Source organism: Haemaphysalis longicornis, unplaced genomic scaffold (assembly GCF_048455015.1).
Source record: "Haemaphysalis longicornis isolate Haplotype H1 unplaced genomic scaffold, Haemaphysalis longicornis Haplotype H1 scaffold_4, whole genome shotgun sequence".
Classification (NCBI taxonomy): Eukaryota; Metazoa; Arthropoda; class Arachnida; order Ixodida; family Ixodidae; genus Haemaphysalis; species Haemaphysalis longicornis.
Genome location: NW_027526361.1, coordinates 183,538,857 through 183,552,350, shown reverse-complemented (window position 1 = coordinate 183,552,350; position 13,494 = coordinate 183,538,857). Strand labels below are relative to the sequence as shown.

Genomic DNA, 13,494 nt, shown 5'->3' with positions numbered 1-13,494 from the left:
ATAAATAAAAAAAACAAGATGCTGGCATCGAAAACGTTGTTCATTTGGAACTCTTATGCAAAGCGCAAGCAGTCACCCATTATGGATTTTTTCCGAGTGTAAATAGTGCTTCCTTATTGTGTGTGAATGTTGTGTTATTAAATATATGTGAACATTTCTTTATAACACAAGTTGGCATGTTGCCCCGAATCCTATATAAGGAAGTTCTGATAATTCAAATTTCGGATAATTCAAACATCCTAGGGTCCCCTATGAGTTTGAATTATCATGAGTGTTATGTAGTTTAATTCGATACTGAAGACATGATGTCTGTTGTGCGGTTTTTTGCAGTACTTTTTTGCAGAAATGTTTATGTTGACAGTCGCTGTATCAGTGGATAAGAAATTTGGCTGAATCATTCTAGCGCATGCGTAAAGATAAATGTATTGTTTGAAGCCCCACAACTGAGATAAAGGGTGTGCATAGAACTAAACTGGATATAAAAGATTATAACCTAATTGGTAGTCGAAATATCACTGAAATTCTAGACAAACATCAGGATCGACAAAATTTGGCGAGTGCGTACTGGTTTTGTATCTTGAACGACAGCGTAATAGACAAAAACAGCAGGGAACAAATGCACCGTCGTCTGGTCGTTTTCGTTCAATCCTGTTTTTGTCTATTACGCTGTCGTTCAAAATGCAAACATTAGGAACGTGTTTGCACAACGTGACATGGGTATCGGTGTGACAAGTGCAATTTCAGTTTGGTGCGAAATTAAAATTTTTTACCACTTGGTGATCAGTGTCTGTTTCGCAAAAGGTGTGGGTTCCGGGCTGAATGCTCCATAATCAGTCATGCAGATTTCGCTCCTGGCGTGCCTTTATGCGAAATGAGTACTTTAGTGACACGGATTTTGCTATTGCGTCGAAGGTTTTATGGTAGTTTGCTATTTTGTTGTGCTAGATGAATTTGTTTTCCTAGATGGCGGTCGTGTCGTGTCTCATGTTTTTAAAATTTTAGTGTTCGTCATGCTTGATTGTGCAAGTAATGAAGAGTGAAGAATACAAAATAAAAAAAACTACGATCACTTGGAGGTGCCGGGGTTCGAACCCGGGGCCTTTCACATGCGAAGCGAACGCTCTACCACTGAGCTACACCCCCAGACGAACTCAGGCAGGCTAAAAGTTGCAAACATTCTTTTGGAAATAGTATCGCATAGTGCTTAAAACGACGCGTGATTGAGAAAATGAACTAAAAATGGCGGTGAATCACCATTCACATGTGAGTGTAATTGAACATCTGGTAACCATTACTTCAGGTCACTATCACAACTTGTCGGAAGGCCTTTGTTGGCGTCGATAGGCTTCAACTCTGTAGCAAATTAAGGGCAAAAGTATGCTAGTTTTACAAAGCTGACGTCGCATTATCATTATCGTCGGATTGTTTGCTTGCCACGCCACCGTTACTCTAGACCACGGTTTTGGCAGTCATCCTGAGAGTAATTTTAGTGCGTGCAGGTTTGTTGAGGATGTTGTTCTGGGTGTGTCATGTTACTGGCAGAAACTCCACAAAAGTTTTCACTTAGTGGACTACGTCATGAGGAAATGTAGGGCAAGGTCATGTAGGAATTTATAATAGTAATATTGTTGCGTGCGTGACAGGTAAACGTAGGCTTTATTTATAAGGTGTGCGAAATGATGGTTGAGGCACGTTTATGGGAAGGCGGGACAGCAGCGAGCTGGAAACTCCTTCTTCTGCTTCCGCTTCTACGTGCCAGGGTAAAGCGCCCATTTGTGTTCCCTGTAACATACCCTACACAAGGGATTGGCAGCTGACCAATCTAACAGTAAGACACATTGCGAGCGTTCTGTAGCTAATACTGTAACAATATGAAATAAGGGGTTTCTCATCCGTTATGTGTTGCTCGAGAAGCATTCAATGTTGTGATACAAACGAAGGTACATAAAACACGGCTTTCCCGGAATGTCTTCTGCTGCCGCGAGGAATAAAGGCGACCGCAATTTACGCGAACTGGAATGTTGTTGCAAATGTAACTAAAAGAAGAAGCAGCTTTGAAAAAACTAGATGCTGCTTGGTCTCTTGCGTGCTGTCACAATGGTGGTCTGCTCTGTGTCGGTGCTACTGTTACTATATTCTTCGTTGATAGGGCTCGTGAATGCTGAACGTACTAGTGTAACATAGCGGAGTTCGGCATTAGGCTGAGGGGTCCGCTAGTGTAGAAACCATGCGTCATTTACCCGAATTTTGTTTCCTAGGAGGAATTCAACGCGCTGAGGTCACACGTGTGGTGTAAAGCAAACGGTATAAGAGCATAAAAGGACGATGAGATAGAGCGACAGGGACACAGCTGGCAGAAAGACGGACGGACGGACGGATGGATGGATGGGCAGACAGACAGACAGACAGACAGACAGGCGGATTGATGGATGGATGGATAAATTGATGAATGGATGGACGGATAAATGGATGGATGGATGGATGGATGGATGGATGGATGGATGGATGGATGGATGGATGGATGGATGGATGGATGGATGGATGGATGGATGGATGGGGATGGACGGATGGACGGAAGGACGGATGGACAGGTGGTCGGTTGGTAGGTAGGTAGGTAGGTAGGTAGGGTGCTATAAAAGACGAAATATTAATTTATTTATTTCACAATACTGCAGGCCAATCTGCTATCCCAAGCAGGAGTGGGTACATCAAAACGTAATTGTAAAAAACAAGAGACAACAATACAGAAGAAACGGAAGTTCAGAAAGAAGGTGACGCTCCAAGTCACCAAGAATCTTACTTGAATGAAAAACGTCACAGGGCAAAAATTCCCATCCCCCGCAGTTCAAGGAAAAAAAAAACTATATTTAAAAGCATTTGACCGGGCAAAAATTTAGGTTAGAGCATGTTCATGACCATGACGAGTACGTCATGCTGATAGCGGTTTAACATTGTGAGGGAGATCAATTTTTATATTAACAGACAAAAAATTGTAAAGAAAGGAAAGACTACTGAACTTTCTCCGAGCTTCGAAAGTTGAAATGTCGTTTAATTGCATTAGGGTGGAGGGGGAATCAAGCCTGCGATTGATATGTCGCCAGAAGACGACAACGATGATGTGCGCGCGAGAAAAACACTGGGTATGTGGCACGAGCGCGCCTCACGCGGCGAACACTGGCCGATGCTTTCTATTAAATAAGTGCACTTTCCTCTGAAACGCTCTGAAATGGGTGTGGAAACACACAAGGGTGTTATGTATATTGGCGAAACTATCTGTGTCGCGTCGTGGATGTTGTCTGTATATAGATGTGTATAGTTCTCTTGTTTTTTTTTAACTATATTCCATTGCTGTAAGGGATCATCTATATATATGGGTGTGCTTGTGTACTACACAGAGCAAGTAGTTACTGAGTGCGCATCTTTCATCCGCTGCTGTATCAATGTACTTAATCTAACCCCTTGTGGTTCCTTAGGGCAAGTATTGTACCTTTTGTATACTCCAATGCCTGGAGTAGCCAGCTCCTGTTTGGGTTGGAGCTAAACTCTCCAATAAATAATTATTTCTCTCTCTCTCTCTCTCTCTCTCTCCGACGCACAAAAAATTGTAAAGAAAGGAAAGACTACTGAACTTTCTCCGAGCTTCGAGAGTAGAAATGTCGTTTAATTGCATTAGGGTGGAGGGGGAATCAAGCCTGCGATTGATATGTCTCCAGAAGACGACAACGATGATGTGCGCGCGAGAAAAACACTGGGTATGTGGCACGAGCGCGCCTCACGCGTCGAACACTGGCAGGTGCTTTCTCCGACGCCCGAAATAGACCCAAGTTCAGACTTTTCCGCGGTAACGATGGAAGAGATGGCTGATGTCATCATGCGTCCCCCGGACTCCTCTCCAGGGCCCGATGGTATCTCTACCGGCTGCATAAAGCTTCTCTTTCAGGAATCACCTGAGGATCTGTTAAATATCGTCGATACTTCCTTAGAAAAATCATGGATCCCCGCAGATTGGAAAATGCGAAAATTGTTGCTCTGCTAAAAAACCACAATCTAGGAACTATCCCGGGCAACATTCGTGCAATCGCTCTGACTAGCAACTTGGTCAAGTTGGTGGAGAGAATTTTACATGGCCGTTTACTCCGCTTCCTCTCTAAAGAAAATATTCTTAATCCTCATCAAATCGGCTTCCGCCCAGGCTGCTCTATTTGGTCAGCTCACGTTGACTTGGAGAGCAGAATGCAATTTTCCCGCAGAAGTAAGCAGGTTTGCGCGCTGGTCACACTGGACGTGGCCAAAGCATATGACAGCGTGGAGTATAGCATCCTGATTGCCAAACTCAAGGATTGTGGTCTTCCCAAATACATCATTTCCTGGATACAACAATTATTAATCGGTCATCAATTCTTTTGTTCCCAAAATGGTTTTAATTCATCGACTCGACCGCAAACAAGGGGTGTTCCGCAAGGATCGGTTATCTCTCCTATCCTTTTTAATATATTGCTGAGTTCTATTCCAATCAATCAGACAGTTTGCTCTTATGTATATGCTGATGACATAGCCTTCTTTTCTGCTGCGCGGTATATTCACGATCTATAAGAACAATTACAGCCATATCTGGATTCTATCGAGAGGTGGATTACAGGCTTGAATTTGTCCAACAACGTCGCTAAATGCGCGGTCCTGGTGTTTCCGTTATCCACTCCTGTTAACCTTTGTTTCAATTATCGCGAGAAGAGCATTCCTCAGGTGACTGCTTGGAAGTACTTGGGTATTATCTATGACAGTACGCTTGATTGGCGCCCGCACATAAACCACTTTTCGACAAAAGGGGAAAGAGCTTTAGCATTGTTGCGTAGAGTTAGCAACAGAAAAATTGGTACCCTACTCTTTATATACGGTGGTTATGTAAGACCCATTTTAGAATTTGTGTGTGTCCCCTTTTCGGGTGCAGCAGTGTACAAACTGCGTCCTCTTATTCTTTTGGAGCGACAAACACTGAGATTGTGCCTCGGCCTTCCGCGATATGTGGCAAACAAGATTGTGTATTTAGAGGCCCGCTCGCCGTGTTAACAGTGAAGACTATGATGGGAATCTTCAAGTCTCCTCTGAGCAAATCTTTGTCATTGATGGCGGCTCAGGCAGCATTGTTTTTTAACTATCCATGGTCTCGATGCAATCGTCCTCAATGTGTGTATGCCCAAAGCTTACTTTCAGCGCTCAACATCCGGAAATTCTTCCGACGTTACCCGAAGTCGTACCTGCTCCTGTGTCCTTCGATAACGTATTCCCCCATAACGCCAAACTGCTATCCACACGGATACTAATGGGTTTGCTGTACGAGCACCTGGTTAACTTGCGCTCACATGTGGTAGTGGCAACGGATGCATCGCAACGTGCGGAGAGGGCGGGCGTGGGAATTTTCAGCCCACAACTTAATTGGTCATTTTCTTATCGTTTGCCTGATTTTACTCCTATATTCGAAGCTGAGTTTTTTGAAATAGTTATGGCCTTAAAAATTACCTCAGCAATATTTAAATGTTGCTATTATTTCTGATTCCCTGTCGGTTTGTATTGCGCTAACATCTCCAAAAAATTCATTACTTATCCGTACCTTCAGCCACCTTCTGTCTCCCCATTTACGCGACATCCGGCTAATCTGGGTCCCAGGGCACAGGGACCTATGGCTCAATGAAACGGTTGACTCTTCGGCCGGTTCAGCTTTAGATGGCCCTACGGTGGACCTCAGCCCTACCCCATTTCTCCTGGTGCGAGCAAGGTTCCGCAGATATATACGGCTAGGGATGACACAGGAAGGTACTATCACAGACTCGGATGACTATGCCCATCTTGCTCACACTTGGAATGCGAGATTCTGCGAGTCCCGCCAGTGTTAGGTCACTTTAACCGGCATCAGATGCAGAATACCGCAGCTTAATTTTTATTTGCATCGCGCTGGTCTCACCTCTTCCGGTCTTTGTGCTGCTTGCGGTGAAATCGCAACAATTTAACACTTTTTCCTGTACTGCCGCGGTTTTTCTTTCATTCGGAAACGGTATCTAGCCGCACCAATTCAACGCATTGGCCTTCCTTTGTCGATGCCTGTGCTCCTTTCGTTCGGGTGGCCACATACCTGGGGTTTTGTCATAGAGGGATTATTGCGGCCATTCACGCATACATATCAGAGACAAGACGAATTTCCTGCTAACCCGGTCAACATTTTTTTAGCCTTTTCACCCAAAAATGGCATCATTCACTGATTATTCTCTAGATCTATTATATAATTCGGTAACCGTTTCCCCAATTCCTACAGGCTGATTATATAGGGCTATGAGGTGGGCGTTGTAGCCCCAGAAAGCCACCACGTTTCTTGGACAATCCCCACGTGGGTATGTGCCACTACAAGAGGAACAGCAACAACAACAATGTTCCTAACTCTTGAGTTTAATAAATCGTCGGCAGCCATCCACGGCTGTGCAGATGGTAGAAGCAACGCACAAGGACAAGACTTGGACATTAACACTTGTGGTATTTAATGAATCAGGATGTAACGTCCTCGGACGAAACTGGTTTCCTCATTTAGTGATAGAGCTAACAGGCATCAACGACGTAACAGACGGCGAACTTGTTTCCAAGCTCCTGGACAAGTACCAGTCTGTGTTCTATGAGGAAATATCAGGTCATGTCGGTCCTGCGGTGCAACTCGAACTTGTGGAAGGAGCGAAGACAAAGTTTCTAAAAGCACGGCCAGTTTATTTCACGCTGAGGTCGCCTGTAGAGACTGAACGGGATCGACTGCAAACTCAAGGCATAATCGAGCCTACGCAGCATTCAGATCAGGCAACGCCTCTCGCACTCGTGCGAAAGAAACATGGCTGTTCCGAATATGCGGCGACTACCGTTTTACACTGAATCTGGTATGGAAGAGAGCAGATTACCCACTTTCCACAACAGATGAGGTCCTCAGCCATTTGAGGGGAGGCAAGGTCTTCAGCACACTGGATTTAGCACAGACGTACCAGCAACTTCACGTAACGCCAGAGACAGCCGAGCTGTTGACCCTGAACACGCCGAAAGGACTCTACAAGGTGAAACTGTTGCCTTTTGGAATCTCTGCAGCTCCAGCCATTTTTCAACGCTTCATGGAGACTATGCTGTCTGGCATCACAGGCGTTTGCGTGTACTTAGATAATATCAGGAATATGCCACCAGACTGGAAGAAGTTCTCAAGAGGTTGCGCAAGTACAACCTTCGCCTCGGCAAAAAGAAGTGCTGTTTCGCAGTGAGACAAGTTTCTTTTCTGGGACACCGAATGGACGAAAATGGCGTTCACACGAGCGACGACAAGTTCGAGCCATCACTGAGGCGCCAGTTCCAGAGTGGAAGCAAACGCTTCAGTCATTTCTCGGGATGCTGACGTTCTACGACAGGTTCTTGACGAACCGAGCAAGTTGCCAGCTGTCTCTACCAGCTCCTTCAAAAGAACGCTACCTAGAGATGGGAGACACAGAACCAAGAAGCATTTGATCAACTTAAGAAATTGCTTCTCAGGCACACCGTACTGGCACACTATGACGACCAGAAGGAGCTCCTTGTTTCATGCGACGCTTCGCCATACGGCATAGGAGCCGTGCTGTCTCATTGTGATGACCAGAATAGAGAGGAACCAATCGCTTTTGCATAGAAGAAACTAGGGCCGGCAGAACGAAATTGTGCTCAGTTGGACAGAGAAGACCTGGCTGTAGTGTTTGCAGTTCACAAGTTCCACAAATATATCGTAGGAAGAAAGGTGACCTTTGCCACGGATCATATCAACCGCTGCTCGGCATACTGGGACCAGAGAAACCAACGGCTCAAGTCCTCTCACCACGCATGACCGGACGGTGAATCAAGTTATCGGCATACGACTACCATATTATGTACAGGCATGGGAAGAACCACCAGAATGCAGACGCGTTAAGCGGACTACCACTGCCAGAACGCATCGATGAGCCGCGGTCACCAGGCGACCTACTGTTGTTCGAAGCGTTGTCGCGACCTCCGTTTACTGCTACAAAGATAGCCCGCCTGGCGCAGCAAGACAACGTATTGCGAAGGCTTTACAAGTCAGTGCAGGATGGAACAGTGAAAAAACTCATTCGAGATGAGTTCGCTCTTTACCGGCGAAGAGTACCCGCACTGGCATCTCATCGCGAGTGTCTCACACTCGGAACACGGGTGATCATACCACGATCTCACCTTCTGGCACTTCTGCATGCTGGTCATCAAGTTATGGTAGCTATGAAGAAGCGTGCAAGGAGTTTCGTATGGTGACCCGGAATCGACGAGGTGATTCGGTGCGACAGTGCTCTGAATGTCAATCAACGCAGAACAGCCCACCAAATGCTCCGATTCCCACGTGGGACCGTACCCAGACACCATGGCACACACTGCACGTTGACTTCACGGGACCACTACTCGGGCGCACCTACTTGGTTGTCGTGGACGCGTACACCAAGTGGGTGGAAGTCCGTCGCGCCACCTCGAAAACATCTTCAGTCGTCATCGACGTTCTCTGGAGTTGCTTCGCTACGTTCGGCATTTCACGAAAAGTCGTCTCGGACAACGGAAAAGCCTTTAATCCAAGCGAGATAAAGCAGTTCTACACATCGAATGGCATACAAGCTATGACGTCACCAGCGTATCACCCTGCAACAAACGGGAAAGCAGAACGTCACGTGGCCCAAAGAGCACTCGTAATAAACACTGCTCCATACAGTGCAGACTTGCATGGTTCCTGTATCGACAGCACGCCACGGTGCACACAGCTACAGGAATGACACCTGCGAGAGCGATGTTTGGCCGCGAACTTTTATGCCCCCTCGATATGCTGAAGCCAGAGAAGGAAACGCAGACTCATGATCACCAGCAGACACTGAAATAATCACTTCGTTTCGCAGAAGGGGAAAGGGTGCTCATCCGACAATTCTTGAGAAAGCCAGATTGGCATGCAAGCGAACTTTGCACCGCGTCGGACCACGATCCTGGCTGGTAAAAAGCGCCTTTAAAAAGTTTCGCCGTCATCTCAACCACATCAGGAAAGAGAGCCAGAGCAGGACGCCAACGGACTTGTGCACAGAAGGTGATTTCGCTGATACAACTCAAGAGACGCTGTCGAGTTCTGCTGTTCCACTGCTACCGGACTCGTTGGACACTCCAGACGTTTCCTCCCAACCATCGACGTCGACGTCTCAAGCAGGGACTACCCAGAAACTGTGACCACACGAGGTTAGGCGGCCTCCAGACCGCTATGGAGACTTCGTTTTAGGTTGTTTCCTCTAAGGGGGGAAGAATTGATATGTCGCCAGAAGACGACAACGATGATGTGCGCGCCAGGAAGGCACTGGTTGTATGGCACGACAGCGCCCCACGCGTCGAACGCTAGCCACTACTCTCGCCGACCCCCAAGCTACTCCCTATGTTCCTAACTCTTGAGTTTTAATAAATCGTCGGCCGCCGTCCACGGCTGGGCAGATACAAGAGCGATATTTGCCAAAAATAACCCTAACTCCTTTTCTTTTAATGCGTTCTAAATATGCGCAGTCAGGAAATGATGAGCGGGAAAGCACGACACAAAACGTATTTTTTATTGTGCTTCACAGCAGCAATGTTTCAGGCACGAAAAGTATGCCGGCACAACGTAAAAATGAATTTGATTCGGAAAACATTGCGAAATGGAAAAAAAACAATACTTTTAGGTACTGGTCATTGATCCCAGTGAGTGAAATGTACCCTTACTTATAAGTAGCAAATTTTTTATGCTTTATTTATCAAATGAAACACCTCGGTTTTTCACTCAACAGGTAAGGAACTGTTGTCATGTAACTGGAACAGTTTTGAAGCAAAGCTCATATGCCTAGGGTTTCGTGTGTTTTTCATGTCTGGGAACGAAAACTCCCGAGGCCCCACGTTTCTTTGAAGCGCGAGGCGTTGGAAAACGAACGTCGCGGTATGTGTTTGCGTTTTGTGCATTGAGTTGTTATTCGAGGTGGGTAATGCGGTTTTGAGGGGATTGTTCGCGGGACTCGGAGGCTTGCTTTTTGTTCGGCTTGGGGAGCACTTTGAAGAGTTGTAGTGGTTGTGTGGGGTGGGAAGGGTGAGCGCGTAGTTGCGCATTACTGTAATTCCCGGAGGATGGGATCGCGAGGGTTAGCAGGGGGGGAGTTGGTAGGAGGTGGCAGCGGCTGGGAGGAGACTGGAGCTCACCTGGGCGTAGGTTGCTTTTGGTGCTTTGGGAAGTCCTGTGTGCGGCGTTGTGGTGTCGCCTGTGCCGCGCCCGTTTTGTTGAGAGGGGTGGTGGTGTGACCCCTCGACGCAGTCCGCGCCCTCACCAAGCAGACATCCCGCATGCAGTCCCCCCTTGAAACATTAACCCAACTTTTCCCTCCCCCTACCTCCCATCTACACAGACCAAATGGGCCACCCAACCACCTCCTCTAATACTCTGCGCATATGGCAGCGGAATTGTCGAGGAATCCGCCGTAAACGCACAGCGCTGGAAGCCCTTATCGACGGCACCCCGAACCGCCCGATGCCATATCCCTGCAAGAACCACGACCAGAATCGAAATGTGTTCATTTCCGCACAATTAAAAAAAAATTCACAGCATATCCACGGGGTGAATGATGATGAGTGGGCGAAGCTCCTGAGGGGAAATCAACGGTAAAACCGTGACTCTTCAGTCAAAGTTCGCCCACTGCATCTGTGTCCGAACGTAACGTCTAGAAAGTCTCGCTTAAACCGCGCGTCGGCACCTTTGGGCTGAGCTCGCCTGATGCGTTTTGCAGACGCCTCACGAGCTCTCACTGCATCGGGGTCTGCCTGCCGATACGCGCGCTTTCTCGCCGCTTCCCGTTCTCTGACGTTTTGGAGATCCTCTTCGCGCCGCAGCCGTGCCGCTTCGCGTACGGCAGGGTCCTCGCGCCGTTGCCGTGACGCTTGGGCCTCTCGTTCTCGAACGCTGGGATCTTGGCGGCGTCGTCGCGCAGCCAGACGACACGCTTCGGCCTCCCGCTCTCGTACGGCAGGATCTTGGCGGCGGCGTCGCGCAGCTTCACGGAGCGCTTCTGCCTCGCGGGCTCGCACATCTGCAGCCTTATCCATCGGGCGACTCCTAGCGCGCGCCAACAGCGAACGGATTTTATTACAACGCTCCCCGCCATCTAGTAAACAATCCAAGAACTAAACTAGAGGTAGCCACGCCATCTAGTAAACAATCCAAGCGCATCTTTTCATCATATACAAGTACCGCCATCTAGTAAACAATCCAAGAACTAAACTAGAGGTAGCCACGCCATCTAGTAAACAATACAAGAACTAAACTAGAGGTGGCTACATACATACGTCGAGGATGGACAGACCCACGCCTTAAGGAGCTTCGCCCCTAAAAAACTCTTACACGGCCACACAGTAAATAAAAAGCAGTGTTGTACAGAACGGCGTTCCAAGGAACGGCGTTCCTGGAACTAGTTCCTTTTCGGAGGAACGGAGGAACGCCACCGTTCCATTAAGGGTCGGTGGAACTGTAACTGTAACTCGTTAGGTTTTTGAAGGAATGGCAGGAACGGCGATCCTTCTGCAAACGTTACATTGCTAGGATTTGGCTGTTTTTGATGCCAAGGGTTGAGTACAAAAATCCACAAGTCGCTACTGTGTTTCTCTTCCTACAAGCTGGCCAGTTTGCCCGCGCCCTTCAGCGGAACGTGCTTCCCGAAAGTCAAAGGCACAAGAATAACCACGCAGCGGGCCGCAGCTTGTGCTTGCTTTCATGCCGGTGGAGCTTACGCGGCGTTAGACGGGTGAATGGCGAAGCCGCGAGAATGCTTTTCACCTTTCATCGTTTCTCCGGAAAGGCCAGGATGCGCGTCTGGCCGATAGAATAGACCTTTCCGGAAAGTTGCGCGCGCCCCCAAACGGCGGCCGCAAAGCAGCCTGGGAACTGTGAGCGCCGCAGCAGCCGCCGCCGCCGCCGCCCGGGCCGCTCTTCATGTAGCTCTACCGTGCCAAACCGTGCCGTGCGCGACAGCGCCTGTGGAGGGAGCATTTGTTGACGGTGCAGCTTCGGCGTTTAACATTGTGTGATGCATGCAGAACATCTGCTGTCCTGGACAGCTGACCCGCCGCGGTGGCTCAGTGGCTAAGGCTTTGCGCTGCTGAGCACGAGGTCACGGGTTTGATTCCCGGCCGCAGCGGCCGCTTTTCTGATGGAGGCGAAAAGCAAAAACACCCATGTGTACGAGATTTCATCGCACGTTAAAGATCCCCAGGTGGTCAAAATTAATCCGGAGCCCTCCACTACGGCGCGCCTCATCGCCTGCGTTGCGTCGGCGCGTTAAACCCCACAATCAATCAATCAAGTCCTGGACAGCTGTTTTCTTCACTGGCTTCTTTTTCAAACTTCAGCATTCTTACCACCGCCCGCATTTCTTCAACAAACTGCTGCATTTTGGGGAGTTGCAGTGTGTATCCCGTCCATTCATGCTACACTATGTCTGCATTTATTTCAAGTACTGGTGCCCAAGAGGTGGCGAGTCTTATTGTGCAATCCTAAGCTCTTTTGATGTTTTCGGCTGTGTGTAAATATAAAAATAGAAATGTTTATTTCAGTCGAAAAAAAGACATGTACACTTTTAATTACTCCGTCAGAAAAACTAACCAATACCGACTAAAAGGTAAAACTGTTCAGAGGGCGCTAATACAAAACACGCATAGTTGACATTTTGCTTAATTATCAATTGAGAAGTGGTTCATGTGTGAAGTTGCTCAGGTAACAACAAATTTTCCGTATCCGGTTTGGCTTGTCAGCCATCGCATTTGGGAAAACATACCACGGTATTCTCAAGTTCTTCACTTCTCGAATAACTCGCTCAACGTGTCTCCTTAGGTTGGCGATTTGCCGTGTGCGTGTTTCCTCCGTTACTGTCAGTTGACGCCGACCATTTAACATGGGGGGTCTGTTCAATTTAACGCCAAGTTCACGGAGCTCATCTTCGATCAAGAATCCTGGGTCAGCTATGACGAGCTGTCTCCTTTGTTTTCTCATAGGAAGTGCACTACACCTTAAAAGTGGGAAATAATAATTCCACAATGAGCGACCGAAAAGAAATAGTCGAAATGCTGAACTCACTACAGCAGAAACCCCGTTACTCCAATGCCGCAGGAAACGGGCTGCAGGCAGTCGCTGTCGTTGGAGAAACCGCATCGTTGCCTGCTGGAGTGAAAATATTGCCCTGTTACGCCATTTGTGCTAAAATTCATTACAAAACGGGCGTTGATTACTCTGAGCTGACAGGGGTATCTCGACAGTGCTGCATATCACTAGTTCGTCTTGTATGCCTGGAAGCGGATGCCTGGAAATTACGTTATAATGCTGGGCGTACCTGTCTTTACCGGAGGACACCTCTCGGAGAAGACCCGGTGTGGAAAAATGGTCGCATACGGTCCATGTAACATTTGCGTCTG

General features: G+C 47.7%; 1 non-coding gene across 1 annotated transcript; it reads right to left on the bottom strand.

The window, feature by feature from the left end:
* Positions 1 to 1,071: 1,071 nt before the first annotated feature.
* Trnaa-cgc (transfer RNA alanine (anticodon CGC)) lies at positions 1,072 to 1,143 on the bottom strand. The gene has a single exon. It is a non-coding gene; the product is annotated as a tRNA-Ala (tRNA).
* Between the last annotated feature and the right edge of the window lie 12,351 nt (positions 1,144 to 13,494).